This window comes from Charadrius vociferus, unplaced genomic scaffold (assembly GCF_000708025.1).
Source record: "Charadrius vociferus isolate BGI_N301 unplaced genomic scaffold, ASM70802v2 scaffold62, whole genome shotgun sequence".
Taxonomy (NCBI): Eukaryota; Metazoa; Chordata; class Aves; order Charadriiformes; family Charadriidae; genus Charadrius; species Charadrius vociferus.
This window is the reverse complement of record NW_009647419.1, coordinates 1796725-1817368: the sequence shown is the minus strand read 5'-3', so window position 1 is coordinate 1817368 and position 20644 is coordinate 1796725. Positions and strand designations below refer to the sequence as shown.

The 20644-nt window shown below is 44.0% G+C and overlaps 1 protein-coding gene across 1 annotated transcript in view; it reads right to left on the bottom strand.

Moving 5' to 3' along the window:
• Positions 1-7820, bottom strand: part of VIT (vitrin) — a 54939-nt gene extending 47119 nt beyond the window's left edge. The window contains exon 1 of the mRNA XM_009880389.1: positions 7812-7820. The gene's annotated coding sequence lies outside the window, so the exon portion shown is untranslated. The remainder of the gene's footprint in view (positions 1-7811) is intronic.
• Between the last annotated feature and the right edge of the window lie 12824 nt (positions 7821-20644).

Sequence of the window (20644 nt, the reverse complement as noted above, 5' to 3'; positions counted from 1 at the left end):
TTGGCTGCTCATGTATCTGCCCGCTCACTCCCAGGCTCCAGCCCATGCTCTCTCTGCACGCTGGAGCGTCCTCACTGTTGCAGAGAACTTCTTTCCCTTTTCTAATTTAACTACTTCTGCTTAACATGTGTCAGACCCCCGCCAAGTACCATCAGTCCCTGGTGCTGCCGTTTCCCCAAGAAACTGAGGGCAAAGGGAAATACCTGCAATTCAGCAGTGCCCGAGGGCTGTGCTAGCTTTGTGGCAAGAGATTCGTGGCCACATTTCTTTCACTTTTTAGAAAATGCACTATTTTCTATTTCCAACAAATGGTTTTAACAAGTCAAAGTGACTTTTTGAAGTGCAATATGTGGTTTCTCAGGTTGGCTGCACAATGAAAAGAGTGCTGACTAACCATGCTATTGTACTGCCTGCAAACGAAGAATTATTGTAGTGTGTCAGAATTCTCCTGGAGGCACGTATTTGGTCTAAAAGTGAAGAATTTGTGTTAAAGGCACTGAAGAAACTGCACATCACCCTGGGGTGCTTTTTGGAATTTCTGTAGCGTGTTCAAACAAAACTTGACACCTTTTTATTTTTGGTAGAAACTTAGAAGCAGAAATATAGAGAAATTTTAGGATGTTTACGCTCCACTTAGTAAAGCTACATGTATCCCTTTACTACAAAAGTGAGTTATCTGCCTAGGTCAAAAGCAAAACTGATCCTTAAGCATGCTAATAAATTTATACAACATTTCACAGAAAACCTTTATCAATTCAGTATCTCCTGCAGTCAGTATCAGCACTGATGCCTCATGCCAAAGCCATGGACTGTTTGGATAAGAATTCAGAAAATATATGTAATTTCAAAAAAAATCTTGAACTACCCTGGCATGTGACACTGGTTTGATATAAGGCAGTAAGTGGTGAAATTCATCGATGCCTAGTAATGACAACTTGATCAAGGAAGCATCTCACGCAGAATATCTTCAGCAAATCAGGAAGCGCTGGGAAAGCTGTAGAAAGCATTTTGAAAAGCTAAGATGAAATCTGCTTCTGTGGTGGAAACCAGTTAAGCAAAGTTAAGAAAGTAGTTTCAATTTTGCATTATAGTTCTCTGTAAAAATTATAGTCTCATGCTCCTTGCAGTGCTTAACATTTTTCCCTTATATATTTTGTACTTTTCAAAAAATATTATTTCTTCCTGACTAACTGTGCTATTCCAGCTTGGGAACCTTTCCCTCCAGCTCTCTCAGATATCTCTGATACCTTCAGTTTAGAAAAGACCAATCTGTGCTACAAAGGAGGTTGCTACAAAAGGCAAATCAGAAATCAACCCCAAAACACCTTATGGCTCTCAGTCATCTTCTAGTGCTGCATTACTGGGACCTCAGAATCCTTTGCCTCCTTGCAGGGCCAGGTGCCAAGGGGCAGGATGCCTGACCCCACATCCCAGCACATTGTGCGTGGCCACCCAGCTCCACGCCCTGCAGGTGGAACTTGGGCTCCCCCTTCCTTAGGCATGGAATATAGAGTTGCCACCTGGATGCTCAGAGGATATGCCTGAGCTGTTGTGGTAACCAGGTGAGAAAGGCAAGTCTGGATCTCCTACTGGAGGTGGCATTCATGTCCTGCTGGTCTGAGCCATGAGGGGCTCCTAAGGCCACTCACTAGATCTGTGCTTTCTCATACTCCTCACAGAGAACACCAAAGGCTAGTCTTTAGTCTAGTCTAGTCTTTAGTCAGAGTCTTCCAATACTTCTGTGTATAAGCTGGATGCTTCTCTGCTGTTGTCTCCAGAGAGATCTTTGAATTTGGAAGCCTGTCCTGTCTTCTCCTCCTGTGTCGGAGGTAAGTCCTGCTCCTCAGGGTCTCATGGTGAAAGGCTACAGCGAGGATGGAGCCTTACGCCTTGTTACTGTGGCAGGCTGACCCCCCCAGCCTGTGGTCATTGCTGCTTTGGCTTTGCTATAGGCTGTTTCTGTTGTATTGCTCCCACCTGGTGCTGGTCTGCAGCCCATCTGTAACTCAACAAGCACATTCAAGCTGAGGTTTCTCACCAGACATGGCTGTTGTGGGGTGCCATTTGAAAACTGTCGACCTGCTAATACTGTTTCCACCTTTTAATGACTACAGAAGACAACTCAGGACTCCATGCTGCTTCCATGATGAAAGTGAGTTATGGATTTGTATGGGTGCCAGCATTATAAATGAAGCTATTATGGGTAATGCTGGGTTTCTGAAGACATGCTGTTGGTGGAGGAGCTGGTGAGACCTGACATAGTATGCAGCCTTATGGCATATGTGTTGGCAGCCCTTGGCAACTGGCAGGAATGGGCTCTCTAACACATGGGTCCTGCAGACAACATGACAGATGGCTGTGCTTCCAAAACTTCATCCCTCAATATCTAAATGCCCTGGAGGGGCCTTGAAGAGCTAGACATGGTGACAGAGAAAGTGGCCTCCAGAACCCGGTCCTGGATACTGTGAGAGTGTAGGTGCAGCCAGAAATTGTTGAGAAATGTGTCTCAGGACCAGGCTGACACTGGTTTACTAATTTTGCATATTAGAAGATTTTAAAACCTGCTGTTTTGGCATAGACATGAATCACAGGATTCTGAGAGCCCAAGATCAAAAAGGAAAACTGTGCTTATCACATGGACTGAGAGCAGGAACTTGTTATTTATGGTCTTTTGTTTTTAAAACAACACTAAGCCTGTAGACCTCAATACTGCATAATCCATTTCCATGCTCAGGAATTTTGTTCTGAACTCTCGCTTTAGGAGATTATCATATGAGCTTCTACTTCAAATCTGGTAGATTTGAGTGCTGCAGATGCAGCACCAAGGTGAGCAGGATGGGCTCCCATCACCCTCAGCGGGCTGGCAACTGTGAAAATAGTCCCCAGAGTCATGGAGTCGTTACCCTTTCGTAACTCTGACTCACTGGAGGTGACCAGGGCCAGGATACACAGTGCTGCTGCCAGCTTTCCTCTATGTCTCACCCTTGTTCTAGGGACTCAAGGGTAAACTACATATTTGGGGAAAATAAAAAGAACGGAGCCTTCTGATTCCCTAAAGGAAGCTGGCAGGGAGATAGAGAGGCACAGAGGTGGCAGCATCCCAACTTCGATGTAAACAACTGATTTTGGAGAGGTAAAAATTTCCACAGTTTTATGTATAAGCCTGGAGGTGCTGGAAATCCCCAAGTCATCCTGGTGGGGACATTAAAGCACTGCATGAAGCTACACAAAATCATTCAGAATTTTCCCAGAAATTTTGGCACATGTAAAACTAACACTTGACAATTACGCACTTTTTTTCATATGAAACCAGCTGCCAGCTGAGGGGCTGTTGGCTGCTGTGTTATATGTTGTTACATTTACAAAGCTATTTTATAAGGTGACAGGCTGAAAAACAGTTTGCAAATGCAAGCTGATCTTGAAAGTATTTTTTATATCTCTATCTATGGGATGTCCTGTAGAATGAGACATATTAAGGATAACTGACACAGATCGTTTTCTAAATGTGCCACTGACCTCTTAATGCACTCTGAAGCTCTGGAGATAAAGCAAAGGTAGGATGTGCTTAATGAGTGCTAGAAAGCCAGTTCAGTCATGACAGTAAGACTTGAAAGGTTAAGAACTGCTTAAACCTAGATGATTTGAATGAAGCCCCGGTGGTTATAAATACTATTCTGAATGCAAATGTGTTTCCCATTTTGGATATGAGTTATAGATCTGGGTGCTCTGCTTTAACAGGGAAAGCAAAAGCTGCAGATGGTATTTTTCTTTTTTAATTAAAATACATTTTCATAAGAAATATTACTGGTTCCAAGTCATTGGGAATTTTTCTTTCTGATCAACGCTTTCTGTTTGTTTTTTTTCCCCCAGGGCTTATTTGCTCATTAGCCTGAATAGGAAAGGCAGCCCAAGGCGACCCAGCCACGTCCTGCTGCAGAGGAGAGCAGAGATGCCAGCTCAGAGAAGGTGGCAAGAGAGGTGAGGAAGAGCCAGCTGCAAAAAGTGAGAGTGAGCTCTGCTCCTCTGCTGGCAGGGCACCGCCAGAGGATGTGGGAACGGCCCTCAGTCACCACTAAAGGTACAGCTGCCCCAGCACAAAGTTTGGTGCAAGATGTTTGCAGAGCCCAGAGCAAACACTTGGGTAGCTAACCCAAGCTAACCCGTGAGTGCCATCCTGTCACTTCTGATCACTTTTGATACCTCCCAGTGTTTGCAAGGGTCGGATATGTCCACACAGATTGCAATCTCAGCTGGCCAGCATAGCTACCCCACACATGCCTTAGGAGCCTACATGATTTCAGTAGATCCCCAACTTGTCTGTGGGCCACAGTGCTGGAAGAAAAGCTCATCAGTAACACATGCTCCTGTTTTATCTGCAGCAAGTCCCTTCACATCCCACTTTTTGCGGCAGCTTGCTTTCCGCAGGGCATTATCAGGAGTCAGTAAAAGGTGGTCTTACTGCTCCCTTCCGTCGTGCTCGCAGCAGTGCCTGCAGCCCCTTCAGGTCCAAGGCTAAAAGAGTTCACGAGGGCCATGCAGGCTGTTGTGAGCCAGACAGTCAGAGTTTAATTTACTAACAGAGATGCAATCTCAAATGTCTACAGATTTCCTGGGCACTTCTGCGCGCCTCTCTGAGCCTCTTCTGTGGCCGGGGGAGGCTGCGCTGCCGGCGCAGCAGCATTCACCCAAGTTTTCCAAGTGTGAAATGTGCAGCAAATAGAGGAATGGGGATGCAAAAGAATGGCAGCTGCTCCAGGGCTGCTAGAGAGGCTCTTTTACAGGCGAATGAACCGTCAACTTGTAGTAAGACATTGTTTTCTAAACATAGCATAAAAACTGTTATCTTGCCTGGCTAGTCATTAGAAGAGAGATAATTATAGTCTCTGTGTGACAGCCGGGCCCAGAACAGGGGCTGCATTGTCCCAGGTCCCAGCTGAGCTCTAGCACAGGCACCCCAGGCCAGCGCTGGGACAAGGGGGCTCCTTGTGCCCCGGGAAGTTCAAAAGAGAAATTGAAGTGCTCTAAGTAGGTGTTAAGCACCTATCTCTCTCTCTGACTCTGGCCTTAAAAACTACTCCACAGGAGAAAGGTGAGGAGGGCAGACCTGTGACTGCTGTAGCTGCATCCTCCCCGGTTTTATGTACAACACATACGATGGCTATTATTTTTCTCTCCTAAAAATACCCAAACAACCCAAAACTTTAGTTTTGCATGTATTCCTGTTTTGTTCTATGTTTCTGTTTTCCAACACAGACCGACAAGGCTTGTATGATGGATGGGCTCTCAGAAGGAAGGACATATTATCTGTTCAGTGTCCAGTTCCCGAGCCCTGATTGTGAGGTCTAACCTCAGCTGACACAACAGCACGCTGGAGGAGTCCTAGTGGACTCAGAGCTTCGGGGGGCCAGAACATCCCCCAGAGCTCTCAGGAAATCCTGGACTATTGCTTTTCACCACCCATCCAGAAAATATGGTGCCTTCCCACCCCATTGCAATGGGCCAAGACGCACCTCAGTGCTCCACCACCTGCCCGTTCCAGTCCATCTGTACGGGGAATTCATGTCTATGAGTCCCACAGCATTTTTTTCCTATATGTTTAGCCTCAAGGGACTGGAGGAAGAATACAGACACAGCTGGAGATAGTAAAATGATCTATCACTTTTATTGCTTATTTCAGCCAGGTGTCCTAAATGACTCACCCATCATCATTTAGGAGACTTTTGGTAAAATGAACACTTGAAGATGCATGTCCTGAACCTTGGGTTAGCATGTTAAGTTGCTGGGCAGTATTTTCTTTCTAGAGCTTTATTTGTGGCTCAGGGGTGAAAAGGAAAAAGTTAAAAATTCTCCAGGCAGACCAGGTACAATCAACTCTTTGATGCCAGTGATATGTAACCTTCAGGTTTATTTTTAGCAATGTTTTCCAAAAAGCAATGGCCAGAAATAATAAATAATTCTGTTGTTTCACATGAAGTAATTATCCTGTTTTCCCAACTTCTGTGTTCACACTGTGTCTCAGGCAGTTCCCTTTTAGAAATATTCCAATTAATCAAGTTTGACAAAAAGAAGTGTAAAAAATTAATTCCCTGCTACTTCTCTGAAAGTAAGTAGCTGGCCAAAGGGGGGGAACACCTTTGTTAATGTCTCCTCTAAAGGAAAGACTTTGGTAGGATCTCATTCTTATTAGACACCAGAGAATCTAGATGGGGTAGCTTTCTTGCATCTCAAGTGTGAGAAAACCTGGTTTAGCTAGTAAAACTGTTTGGTTCAATCAGCCAGTGGTAAGTCATGTGTAAGAATAATACCAGGGAAAGAAGTGTCTTACATAAAGCAGTGAGCAAGTTAAGAATGTAACATTCCTACCATAGGTGGAAACACAAAGCAATGTTCAATTATATTGGCAGGACAGTAAAAGTTTCTTTTTAGAAAAACATTTCTTATGTCTTGAATAACAGAAAGACCAGAAATCTTTTCTGTTGTCCCAGTGAGAGCAAACCCAGCAACTTGAATGATTAGATAAAATATGCAAGCAAAATAAGTCTGTTTAAAATAAGATACTAATTTAATATTCCAAAAGTAATGTGTGTGTGTAATGCAATTATTTTTGCTTGAAGTCTCTTTGCATCTCTGAAAGAGACGAGTCTTATAGCCATCACTGTCATTCAAGTGATGAACTGAATAAAGTCTGAAGAACATGGTACTACAGGTATAGGAAAACATAGATATTCTTTGAGCATAGTCAGATGCAAGGTGTTTTTAACTCTAGGATGTATAATATAAGCTATAAACATATATGACTGCGTTGCTGTTCTCAGTCAAATATATGTTAAAAGCTATCTAAACTACTTTTTCTCTGTGCGTGCTTGCTTGTTTTTGGTGCTTTGTTTAAATTTTGGAGAGGTTAGAGGAAAAGAAGTGTGCTCCAAGGAGGATCTGCCTCTGTAATCTGTAATTCCTTTTTTTGCTCTGGATGTAGCGTAGTTCCCATAAACTCTAGGAAAAAAGTATTAACTAGGGTTGAAAGTTTGCTTGGGGCTTTTGGTTCATGTTTGTACTAGTCTGAGAGAAACCACATTTTGAAGAGATTTATCAAGACTCTAATCTCTCTGCAGAGAGCTGAAAGGCTGTGGCAGGCTTGACAATGCTATTCATTTTTGGAGCCTCACCAGCAAAACAAGCACTCAGCACAAAAGGATATATAGCGTCTACGCTACTGTACTGTTCATACAGCTGTATCTTTCCATCTAGCAAGGGAGTTCACACCATAGAAATACACTGGAATAATACCATTTTCCATTCTGTATCTTGGAGATTAGTGTTCCCTGGTGTCAGGTAGTGCTAATTAATGATACGACACACACCTTCCTATTGATCAAAGAGACAAAGAAAAAGTCTTGAAAGCAAAACCATTTTAAACCTAGGGAACAAGTTGCATTGCCTCTTACACGCTATTTGAACAGGAGGCATATATATGTCTGTTGGTGTGTGACTAATAGACACCATTCTCTATCAAATAGTTAAGCCTTTGCTGTTCAGGCAGTGAGTATATGTGTCCACTTCAATAGTAGGGGTTTAATGCTTTTATAAATACTTAATGCAGTATATATAATTTAAAGTACACTTTCATTCTACTTCTATGTCTTCATCTTCTTAGGTCTTTGATCCTATGCACACAGCTGGAATGCTAAACAAAAAATTACGTCCCTACAGTTTCTTAGCAGTGAAAATATTTAACTATTATCAACAGGCAAAAAAGCAACTCCCCCTCTCCCCCATAAATAAATATAGCAGATAAATGACATCAGAATTACCTTGCTTGAGGTGTGCAACTTTTTATTCCTTTCCTCCACACAGTATGAAAAGGCTATTTTTTCCAAGCTTTTCTGTACCCCAAACTCCAGCCAACATTATTCTACAGAATGAGAGGCAGGCAGCGGAGGGAGGCCTGGACACCTTTTCTCTTTCAGAGAGGAGCTAATCAAACATTCCCATCAAGCTCCCAGCTCTGTGAAAGGCACGTTGCTCTCCCTCCCTCCCTTCCTCCCTCCCTCTGCTCCTCTCTCCCTCTCTGTCTCTCCCTCCCTCTGTCTCTCCCTCTCCCTCCCACACACACACCCGTACAGAGCTCCTTACATTGATTTAGCAGCCGAATTAGGCGGTCCTATTTTAAATATATGTTCCCTCCCACATATTTTTGGTAGGGATTTCTATGCTCCTTTTGCACTAGCCTGTCAGATTTGTCAAGTTTTTCCTCTTTTGGGAAGCGAAGCTTTACTCAACTGATGTTTTGGCTGAATTTTTTTCAGTCTCCCTGTGCAGTTTAGTATTATAGTAAAAGGACTACAACCAGTAGCCGTGAGTAAACTACACAGCTCTAAAGAGTATAGATACCAGATTAGTTAGGTGCAAGTCAGATTTAAAGAGGAAAAATAGCTTTTGAAGGAACAGGCTGTGATGCCTTTACTCATGTGAATAGCTCCGTATTCCCTCAACAGTTTCCCTGAAGTGGGAGGATTAGTGACAGAGCACGTCTGTGAGTCTGGGCACAGAGAGGTACAAGTATGACATGCAGGTTAACATGGACTTTGAGGAAGCTGGGTGCGGGAATTCAATAAAATGCTCTCAAAGACTTCTAAACTGGCACGCATTAAGTGTGACCTGGACAAATGAGATAGATACACAAAATAATTAAGTTTTTTAAGTATATGAAAACAGATCTCCTAAAATTCTTGGGTTACTTTAAGAAGAAAAATTTTTTGAGACAATCAAGATCACAGCATTTACAAGATTATCACAGAAAGGGCTGGTATCTTATTCCAGGATGCTGGAATGCAAACTATAATCTGCAATTCCACCTATGTATTCAGAAGTGTATAGATAACATATGTGAGCAAACATACACTGTTTTATCTAAGATCATTATTGGTGAAAAAAAATATCTAGTATAAATATAGGAGATTGAGCTCAAAAGACACGTTGGTAAGACATGTAGTTCCTGGCTACTTCTGATCTAACAATCCCATAAATGTGGTTGGTTTAAGGGAAAGTGATTACTTGGGTTTCAGTGAACGTGCTTACCTGTTATTTGTGAATCTCTACTCCAGTACTTACGGAAACTCTGTAACAGCTCAGGATATCAATAAACAGTATCATATCAAAAGTTAACACAGTCCCAACTGTGTTACTAAGATATAATGATCCATAATTCACTTCATTCTTTTAATACAGAAGTTCAGGCTTGCCATGGTAATCCCATGTGAGGCAGAATGCAGTGGACTGGCAGAAAGCCTCTCCAGACAGCAAATACGTTTGCAGATCTACCTTATTCAAGTTAACACTTTCAGAATATCATCAGCCTTTTCATAAAGTTTTGTGAGGTTTATTTATTCAGATAATCATGGGCAAAAGGACTGAGGCCTTAGGACTGGAAGTTTAGAGTTACATAGGTTCCAGGGACAAACACTGAAATATCAGGATTTTGCAGCTAAGTAGCTATGTGTCATTTCCCAGTGCTAGTGGAAGGCTGAAGTCCCCACGACAACTCTTTACCTGCAGATGCTGATAGAAAGACTTCAGAATTTTTAGGCGTAGACCTTCACTGGTATTTAGCCACTTATTTTCCACTCAAGTAGATTATTTTCAGAAATCCACGGGCATTTATGTACATGTTGATTTGCCTGCATGGCTTTAAAGTCTCAGGTCAGTGGGTTATCAAAGCAGCCTCTTGATCTCAAACCAGTGCAAGTGAGAGTACTGAAGAGTGAGCTTCTGGCAAACCAAGGCATGGTCAGAGGACAAAGGTTCAGGCTGTGCCTGCAGAACACATGACAGGACTGTACAGAAATAGCTGGACTAGTGCTGAGTGATGGAGCTGAGATGTCAAAAGCAGCAGACAGTCGGGATAACTGGCACAGGCAAAAAGTCCTCCTAAGGTTCAGCTCATTGAGGGGTGTAGCCATAGACATGCTGGACGAGGTCAGCAAGGTGTCAAAGCAACAATGACAACGCCTACAGCAAGGTCATGCTTCGTCTTTGCTGCTGCAGGGTGGTAGTTTTACAAGAGGAACAGCTGATAGATCCATTTCTCATTTTCCATGGACAGTTTATCTAATTTGTGGGGAAATTGTATCATCAAGGGCAAAGAGCCAACCTGGACCTGGCAGGACTTAGCTCAAATGCAGTGGTGTGTGAACACAGCTCTGTTACTTCCAGAAACCCAGCAGTGGTGCAGCCCTGTCCACGCTTCACCCACCTGACCTCTCCCAGCCCGGCCAGCCTTGCTCAGGGCTCGGGGTCAAGGATGCTGCCAGTGGGCTGGCACATTTCTGCATGGCTGCCTATGAGCTAACCCAGCATACTGGAAATGAGCATCCCGGAAATGAGCATCCCAGGAACTGCAGAGCAGAAACACTGAGTGGGCAGAAAAAGAAAAACTATCTTGGTTTGTCATTATCCAGGCTATTCAGCCTCTCATTATCATGTGTAATGGAGAGCTGAAGAGTATCAAAACAAAACCCTGAGGAGGACACTGGCTGTCTCTTTTTATCACAACATTTCCGAGTGCTGCTGCCTGTGTTCTTTCCTGACAGAAGCACTTTCCAGCCACCCAAGAGCTGGCAACGCAAAGTGAGGGAGCAAGAGGTGAACCATATTGTGTGGCTCCACTTCTGTGATGGGATTTGCCACAGGGAAAGATGTGTTCACAAAAGAGCTGACCATGCAGTCAGGACGCCACTAGTTTGAAGATGGCAGGTATTGAACATGGTTGTCTAGGGGATGGACAAATGCTCCATACCTGTATGTGTTCATGTCTCCCACCATTGCTTCTAGTCAGAGGTCTCTGCTGGAGTTTTCTGTTTGTGGTGGTAGTTTTTAAGTTTTACTATACTGTATTTTAATTTGCTTGTTAGTAAAAGCAGGATTTAGCAGGAGCCATTGAAAATATTATTAAATGTATGAACGTACACTTAGAGTAGGTGACAAATTTAAAGGGGCAGAGCCTTTACTCCTGCATGACATAGATATGCACGTATATACACATACACACCTACTAAGTAAGGCTGATGCATACTACAGCCTCACTCCACCACAGCAGCAGCAGCTCAGTAACTCTCCTTAGTAAAATATTTTACCAAAATTGCTGCTCTATTCATTTCCCAGTGGGTAGCACAGACATGTGGAGTAGCTTTGTTTCCACTGTAATATGAAGCCTGGAAGCAAAGGAACGCCGACCTCTAACCTGTCCCCTGGAAGTCTTAATGAAGCAGCTAACGAACAAGACCAGTGACTCGAAATACTTTGATTTCAAAGAGAGTTTGAGCAGGTTCTTCATTTTTGAGGAAAATGTAGTGACTGCATTGAATTGTTATCTACTTAGAGATTGTCTACGTTCTCAAAGATAAAATGGCAGAAAGAGAGAGATACAATAAGATGTGTGTAAGCAATGTCAGCGCGGATAAAGGAGACAATCTGACCAAGACTCAGTAAGGAGGTTTGGTGTTTTCAGACAGAGTTAGCAGCAGACCTGGAAGATGAGACACTTGCTGATAGACCTTAGTGCCAGACCTAAATAAATCTTCATTTTGAGATCATCATCTGTCATGCAGAATCTTCAAGGTACACAGTTTTTGTTTTAAAAAAATATTGCTTTGGGTAACAGCTGGGTAAAGGCCACATTGGGTAACAACTGAAAATCTGACTTCACTGAAGGGAAGCTCACTGCAGTTAACCTAATCCTCATTACAAATCTGACTTCAACATCTTTTAACAAAGCTTTTATTTATGATATAACGAGTGGGCTTACATGTTTCAGCCAACACAAAAGTGTAAGATCCCTCATGTTTCACAGAATCACAGAATTTTCAGAGTTGGAAGGGACCTCTAGAGATCATCTAGTCCAACTCCCCTGCTAAAGCAGGATTGCCTAGAGCACATTACTCAGGACTGCATCCAGGCGGGTCTTGAAAATCTCCAGAGAAGGAGACTCCACAACCTCCCTGGGCAGCCTGTGCCAGTGCTCTGCCACCCTAACTGTAAAGAAGTTTTTCTGTGTGTTGGAATGGAACTTCCTATGTTCCAACTTGTGCCCATTGCCCCTCATCCTGTCACTGGGAACCACTGAGAAGAGTCTTTCCCTCCCTCTGTGTGCAGTGATGCACAGGTAAATGAAATAGCAGAAACCTCACCTATTTGGAAATGGCAAATAAATACACATCTGCTGGGTGTAGCCCCTGAGCTGAGGGCAGGTAACGATGTGATGGTGTACAACTGTTAGGGCACCATCAGAGGCAGGTGTAGTTTTGCACTCAGGTCTCCAAATTCAGTCCAAGTTCATTACTGACTTGGCCTATGATCTTTTGATCATAGCTGGCCTTTCTGTAGTGATTTACATGAACAGGTCAAACTTTTGTAGAAAGAGGAAGAGAGAAAGGTTTTACCATGTAGTAGGGTCACATAGTAAGTCAACATCTAAGCAATAGCAGAGGATGGTGTCTTCAAAGGCCATAAATTGCTTCCAAGAGGTCTGTGAAAGGTGATGGTGGGTATACACATCCTGTGGAGCAGGTATGTGCTGCGTTGTGCTTATCTCCCCAACATTCAGGAGGGACTCCTGGCTCCACCATTGCTGGCACAGGGAAAGAAAATAATCTTCATCTATGTTACAGAACAAGATATGCCTGCAAAATTTTTGGAGAAACCTAAACTTTAGCTGGGAAATTTTTAGGGGGAAAGCGCAGAGTCTCCCACTCACTGGGTCTTTGTCCCACTTTTGGGACCCAAGGTACATGCTGCTCTTCTGGCCTGGGGCTGCGCGCCACACTTTTAAAACCATGAGATCATTTCCTCTCCAGGTTACAAGTAGGAAATGTGTAAGGAATCAAAGTGATCCAGGGCTGAGCTAACTGGTCTATGATGGTTACACAGAAACTGTTGAAACTATCTTCTCAGCTGACCACTGCAGGCTTAGTAAGCCAGTACTATGAAGTCCTGACTCTGCATATAAAAACAGAAAACACAGACAAATTAAATGATTTCTGCAAGATCACGCGTAGCTATGTCACATCTAATCCCATCAAAGTGCTTAAACAGAAAGGAACAAGTTTTCTGCTCTCAAACGTTTACCCTCAAGCCTTTTCCACCAACTACCACACGAATCAGAGAGAATAATCTTCTCCAAGTTATAACACCCCAAGATGTCACGCACAGCTTGGTAGTGCTGGCTCTGTTCAAAGACAGTGAGGTTGCACACATTAGTGTTAACTCCTAACAAGTGGCGGTGGAGTTCAAATTCTGCAGTTTTTCTATGTTTCTCAAACTCTGTGAAATAAAATATTAGCGTACTCATTATTACGCTTAAGGTAATCTGTGCTTGAAAACCATTTATACATGAAGTAAAAAAGGGCATGGGGAGAACACAGCAGAAAGTTAAAAGTATAATTGGGATGGCAAGGCAACTAGGGGTTAACATTGTTTGGCTTTAGCTGCTTAAAGCACTTACATCTAAATTGACCTCAGGTAAATAAAATAACCAATGTCCTGGAAGGCTTATATAAAATACACTGATGTGTTTGTCTTGTGTTTGAGAAAGGTACGGAGGCTGAATTATGTATGCTGTAGCCGTTGCCAGCATCAGAAACTTCTTTAAATAATTAGAGCAATTGGGTAACCAGGCATCTGTTTTTTCTTTTTATGAATGAGAGGACCTCATGGGCCAAATGAATGCATAATGTTGGCATGCTTGGCTTAAGTGGATGGATACCAAACTTACACTGTGTAAATTTGACCCACTGGGTGTTTCTCAGCGAAGATGGCAATGGCCGTGTTTCCTGAGACTATAGAGAAGCTGGGCTCTGTCAGTAAGCCCCAACTCCCAGGTTCATTTGTTCACCCCACAGGGAAGGGAGGGACAAAAGGTAACAAAACCAGCTTTTTCAGGTTTGCCAGGAGGCCATGCTTGAGAGACCTGCTAAACTCCTTGCCCTGGATCTTCTGCAGTGTACAGAGTGGGAATGGGGTCTGCCTGGGAGCCTGCCATCCCAACGGGGCAGGCTCAAAAAATGAGGGTTCATAGTGGGAAATGGGAAAGGGACCCTTTTCTGTGACTGATATGTGAAGAGCTTGAGACTTTCAATTGAACAGTGACCATTTTAACTGTCATGCATTTGAATTGGGTGTTTTGTAAGTTCTGGGCAGTCACTTTTGGAAACTTTCAACCTCATCTGCCTCTATAATAATCAAAAGACATAAAGCAAAGTTAACTCAGGCCTGGAAAGAGAATCCAATAAGACATTTGAGCAAACTCAGAAGTTAGCACTATCTGTAAAGTAAGTTTGCATACTCTGAGACCAATTTAATATGTAGTGCATTAGTTGTGGACACGCAGTCAATACTAGTTGGGACCAACAAGTCAGCTGGGTTTGCTTGTAGATCTTGGACTGTAGCAGAGAGAAGCAATGCTCAGATATTGCTTTCCTTTAATTATTTCAAGATATATCTCTGTAGGAAAAAAGAAAACGGATGGAGGATACACTTGGACCTATCATGGGCCTCAAGAAATCTTCATTATTTTTGCCATACAGCTGAATCTATCTGTACCTCAGGTGCCCCATAGTCCCAATGCCAGATTTAGAGACAAGGCTGCCACAAATGCTGTGTTGTAACATATATAAAGTGAATAGTAAATTATGGGACTGGAACAGCTCCCATCATGTTTGGGATCAGGTGGCTGCTCAGGAGGAGTTTGCCCTGATTGTGGCCACAGACCTTTGGATCTGAAGGAGTGTAACCAGCTTTAAAAGCTGTGACATTACGGAGGTGGACTGTAATGTTGGTATCTCAAGCAATCTGCTATCAGAAACCAAGCGACTGCCACAACGGAAATCCATTTTAAGAACCATTTTTTGGCAGAACTTGCAGTTATTGCAAACAAAAATGTATGGTGACTGAACAGAATTGGGTCTGTAGGAAGTGCAGCATATGGATTTTGTTCATCTTGAATCCAGTGTAGGTGGGGATTGAGTCTTCACAGGGTAAGTGGGATATATTTCATTGCTCTGCTACCTCATATAAAAGCTGATTCATCAGAATAAAGCTCCTTATATGAGGGGTAAAGTCATCTGTTTAGGAGAGTGCTCTTTGTTAATCAAAAGTTTCAGCAGTTCTGGGTTCAGTGCCGAAATTTGCAGGCGAGGACCGCAGCTCTCAGAAAACACAAATGGCTTTTTCAGCACGCTTTCCCTATCTGCGTACTGCCAGTGCGAGCCATACGCTATCACTGCCACTGTTAATTCAGTTTGCCAAGAATACCAGGTCTCACTCTGGATCTCAGTGCCCCTTCCCTTGGCAGCAAAGCTCAACTATTCACTGCAAATCAGGCCTGGAAAATGTAAACCCAGTAACAGCCTTCAGTCTGTTCTTCCTGACTATTTTCCTGATGTGTTTTCTGTTTATGCTCTGTAGGGCATCAGGTGTCAGAGCAAGTAGGTGATGCCAGTAAAAGCCACTTCACAGTAGAGAGCTCGTGGCTGCCTCCCAGCAACTGAATGCGTCCCCTCTGTGGTGCCCTTATCCTTGTCTTCTCCAGCTTTAGCTCTCGGCACTGAGGACTGTTCAAAATTCAGGTTTTTTCTGGAGGCAACAAGCAGAAATCAGAGTGCTGCTCTGGCAAGCAGAAGTGTCCAAACATGCAGTGGGGCCAGAACTGCCAGGGTGTTTAATGGGTGGATTAATGTATTTTCTTTACTGGTATGTATCTTTCAAAACAGATATTTGCCAGAGTTCATGAAAAGCCCCTCTGCACACACCCCTGTGCACAGGCTCACCATGTAAGGGCTTACATCCCGCGCTCTCCCAGTCAAGTGGCGGTGGCTTGGCCCCCCTTGAGGGTCTCCTTGCCCGCTGTTCTTGTAGAGACACATTTGCCTCCACGGTGGCAATATTTCCAGGAGGGATCCAGCTAGCGGAGGGAAGAATGGGGTTGCATGCCCATGTGCCTGTGTAGGAATGTGGGATGTCAGCATGGGGTGGGAATACACAGGGTCCCCCCAACTCCTGTGTGGTGCTGCACCCATATAAATCTCTCTGTGTGGATCCAGGTGCTGGCAACACCTTCCCTGGGGGATGGTACATGTTGTGGAGACAGACCATCCCAGGTTTCAGTGAGGTTGAACTTAGCTGGGAAGGAAAGGAGAGAGATTGTGGGGTCCTGGTGCTGGGGGCTGGCAGAATGGGGGAAGGCAATGGGGAAATGGGAGGGGAAAATCGGGGTCATGCTGGGGGGATGGGGCAGAGGGAAGGTTCTGAGGGTGTAGAGCCCTGTGATGTGGGTACAAGGAGGATGTAGAGTGATGCAAGGGCCTCCCCAGGCATGCAGATCCCAGTGGACCGGCAGAAACACTAACATTTCCCCTTCTCCCCATCCCTCTGCTCCTCTCACTTCCAGCGCGATGGGAGAGATGGTGTTTCTGGTGTTCCTTTAACTGCTCTCCACCAAGGTGTTCATTGCCCTGTAAAGGTATTGAAGCTTCAGACTACTATCAATCTCTAAAACACGTGAAAAAAATTACGCTGCTGTGTGTGAACCAGCCCAACATTGGAAACCCTGCTGTCTGCCCAAGGTGGCTGAGCCAGCAGCAGCTCTGCCGCTTTGGGGGGCTGCGTGGGGCAGGGCTGCAAGCAGGCAACTCGCATCCCTTCATCCTGCTCAGGATATTTGCGACTAAGCTTTTATTGTAACGTGTGCAAATGGGTCAGGGTTGGGGGGTGTGGGCTGTGACAAACTGCTATGACCCTTTTTGCTACCCATTTCTACCATTTTACCCAAGCATCGAGTTGTTTGGGGCATTTCCAGCCATACAGAGCAATGACGTGTACTCTAAGTGACAAAAAATGTAGAATCATAGAATCATAGAATTGTCTAGGTTGGAAGGGACCTCGAAGATCATCAGGTCCAACCATCAACCTAACACTGCCAAAACCACCACCTGTCTTTTAAATACCTCCAGGGATGGTGACTTGACCACTTCCCTGGGCAGCCTGTTCCAATGCTTAACAACCCTTTCTGTGAAGAACTTTTTCCTAAGGGAGAAAATTGGAAGGGTCAAAGCCCAGCTAGAACTTAACCTGGCTACTACTGTTAAGGACAGCAAAAAAAAGTTTCTATAAATACATTAACAATAAAAGGAGAACTAAAGATAATCTCTGTCCTTTAGTAGACAGGGCCAGAAACATAGTGACAAAGGATGAAGAAAAGGCTGAGGTACTTAATGCCGCCTTTGCCTCAGTCTTTAGCAGTAAGACCAGTTGTTCCCTGAGTACCCAGCCCCCTGAGCTAGTAGACAGGAGCGGGAAGCAGAATGAAGCCCCCATAGTCCAAGGGGAAATGGTGAGGGACCTGATACACCACTTAGACACATGTAAGTCTATGGGGTCGATGGGAGACACCCGAGGGTACTGTGGGAGCTGGTGAAAGTGCTCACCAAGTCAAGTTCCATCATTCATCAGTAGTCCTGGCTAGCCAGGGAGATAGTGTCTCTGCAGTGCAGTAGCCTGTATCTATACTTTTTGTAAGCCAGTAATTTCTCACAATTCATTTCCACTTAAAAAAGCAGAAAACAGACAGGATGCATAAACATCACTCCATGCTCTAGCAATTCAATTAACTATAAACTCAGTAATGTAGAAATAGAATAGCAAAGGAGAGCCATCTTTCTTCTATGATGCCTTTAAGGGCCACAGAAAGATCCAATGCAATTTTAAATGCCACTCTGAAATCAAGCCTTGTGAAGAAATGCTGTTCTTTCATTACATTTGAAAGAAAAAAACCAAAACTCTTCAAATCTTATTATAAAAATAAATCTTTCTGAATAAGCTCTATTCTCTGTTCCTCGCCTCCAGTGCCACAACCATATATTACAAGGTGAGCTCTGCATTTTGATCCCCAAATTAAGTAAATTACTTCTAATAAATTGCTTAGTCACAAGCACAGTTAAGCTGGAAATACCATTTGCATTCTTGTAATTGCCAGCATTAAATCTCCATAAGAATAGTAAGAGGAAAGCCTCTACATTTTATGCTTGCTAACTCCTCAGAGTGTTTTTCTATGGAAAATACTGTAAACGCTTTCAAGCTACTTTAATAATTGACATTTTCCATCTTAGTTTCTCCAAGCTCTTTTCAAAGAAATGCAAACGATGAAAGAAAGTGAAAAATAGTTTTGGGAGAGAGAGAATTAAATTACACGCATGCTCTTACGAAGTATCAGAAAAAAAAAAAAGGTAGGCAAGCAGCTTTTACAGAAAAGAAAGCTGAGAAGCACAGTGCTTACAGAACCGAGTTTGAACAGGTGTTTGGGTTACTGAAGACAGAGAGAAGGACACATATCTATAGAAAGACCAGGAGCCTGTCTCCCAGGCCCGACTCCACAAAAGGCACCCAAGAAGTGGTTACTCCCCACAGCTGCTTGCTGCCATCTCCAGCTGCCTGTTATCAGCCCACAGCTGGCCTGGCCAGCCCTCCCCTTCCTCAGCCTGAGCAAAGGAAGCTGAGGTAGGAGAGCCCTGTCCTCTAACTTGGCCTGCTTCCGTTGGATTGATGGGGAGCTCTTCTGCAAGGAGCTCACTAAGTACCTTCGAAAACCAGTGGCTTCTGTCAGCAGAGGTAAGGACGTCTGAAGCCCCTGCCTTTTGTTAATCCAGCAATGAAAAAAAGATGTTGCCGATGGGTCCTGGGTTTCACAGCCCTGAGAGGGATGCCCATGGTCCTCACAGCTCCCAGAGATGTCTGGGGCTCTGCAGATGCATGCTGCAAAGATGCGTGGGCTGGGGAAGGAGTTGCTCAGGACCAGGCAAAAGGGGAATGTTTCCTCCTGCTGCAGCCACAGCCCTGCAACACCGCCCTGTGTGCTGAGGTCAGTGCTCGGGCTTTGGTTTGTGAAATCCTAATGGTTTCTCTTGCATCCTGGTAGGAGGTTGGGAGTCCCAGGGAGGCCAGAGAATAACTAAGGTCAGAGGAAGGCTGAGCATTTGCTGTATTAAGTTGGGTGAGTTACAGGTACAGCCGTACCTTGGTGTATCCGAATCCTGGTTCAGTTTCTGCATCTCCACTGAGAACTCACTGAGGCAGAGCAGCACAAAGCCGCTTTAAACTCTCCATGGTGAGTTTATCTTTGGCTGTTCAGTGCTGGTGGTGGTTTCTGTGAGTCCCTCACCATAAAGCAAAAGACATATATGATCAGTGAGAAACATGTCCAGCACGCTGTGCTTGTGTTATGTACTTGCAGGGAGCGCAGAGGAGACGATCCTCATTCACGCCAGCATAAGAGAAGGAGGTGTCAGGCCTGCAGAGCCACATAAAATGATGCATTCCCCTCCTGAGCGAGCTAATGAAGTATGGAACCAGGCTGTGTCAGCTGCAGAGTTAAATATTGCACTCCAGCCTGTGTTACAGCTCCCTGATTGCTTTGGCTGTTTGCTCTGGTGTGGTGGAGCTGCTGCTGACAGCCCAAATGAGCTGTAAATAGAGGCTGGTGAGGCCTCCAGTGCATTGCACAGTGCTTCTGCATTCAGCCCCTGTTGTGTTTGCTGAGCTCCCCTCTCACCATGTCCTCCACACAGGCTTTCTGCCATCTAGACCTCTTTGCCATGGACTGAGATAGATACCTATATATATACACTGCATCAATACTTAAAGGAGCTGAAATGCCTGATGGGATGCCAGCAGAAGCTCACTTTCTCTCCTTTGAGGCATTGCATGGGAAAGCCTGTAAGGAAACCTGCAGGTGCTAACTATAATTGTTACCATCCAGCTAAGCAGACAGTGATTTTGGGGCAAAATACATTTTAAAGCTTGTGCTGCTCTAAAGTGAATTTCTTTGGTCTTCATAAAATCAAGGCCTTTACAGCTTGCTGTTTTCTTCTTTTCTTTCAAAAAATGAATACCTTTCAACATCTAGTAAAAAGTCAATTTTTAAGAATGAGTAAAATAATTGAAACAAGTACTGATTAGCACTTAATAAATTGGGCTAATTTGTGGTAATTGTTTGCTTTAAGTCTGTTGTTCGGTTTGTTTCCATTCACATGCAAAGGGTGGGGAAGGAATTGGTGTTATTGTGAGGGTTGCAGTTTGCCAAACAGCTCTGCCTAGTTTTGGAAATTTTTGAGTAAATTCCCTGTTTAGTTTGTTTCACGTTTCCAAGGATGGACTTTCTGAAGGTCACAGAGTCAGGGGCTTAAAATCAGGCTGATGCCCACTAAGGTGTCCAAGGAAAGAAAGACAACAGATAAATGGACTTCAAAAGAAAGCTGAGTACGGCCTTCTGCACACCAGCTTTTTTCATCATCATGTCTGCTCCTCTACAGGAGCGGTGCATGCACACGATGACGTGCAAACAAGCAACATTCAGAAAATGGGTAAATGAATTTAGAAGCACTGTAGGAAACTGTGCCAATGCAAGCAAATCTCCATGGAGTCAGTTGCTATGAAAAAGATGGTTCCTAGGAACTCGATGTAAGTGTTTGGGCTGGTATTTCAGAAAAGATTTGCAACATCATCACTTCTGCCATCAACTATTGTATAGAATGGAAATCAATGGGTTGGACCAAGAGGTTGGACTGGTTGGACCCTCTGATGCCCTCTGTTTCTCTTT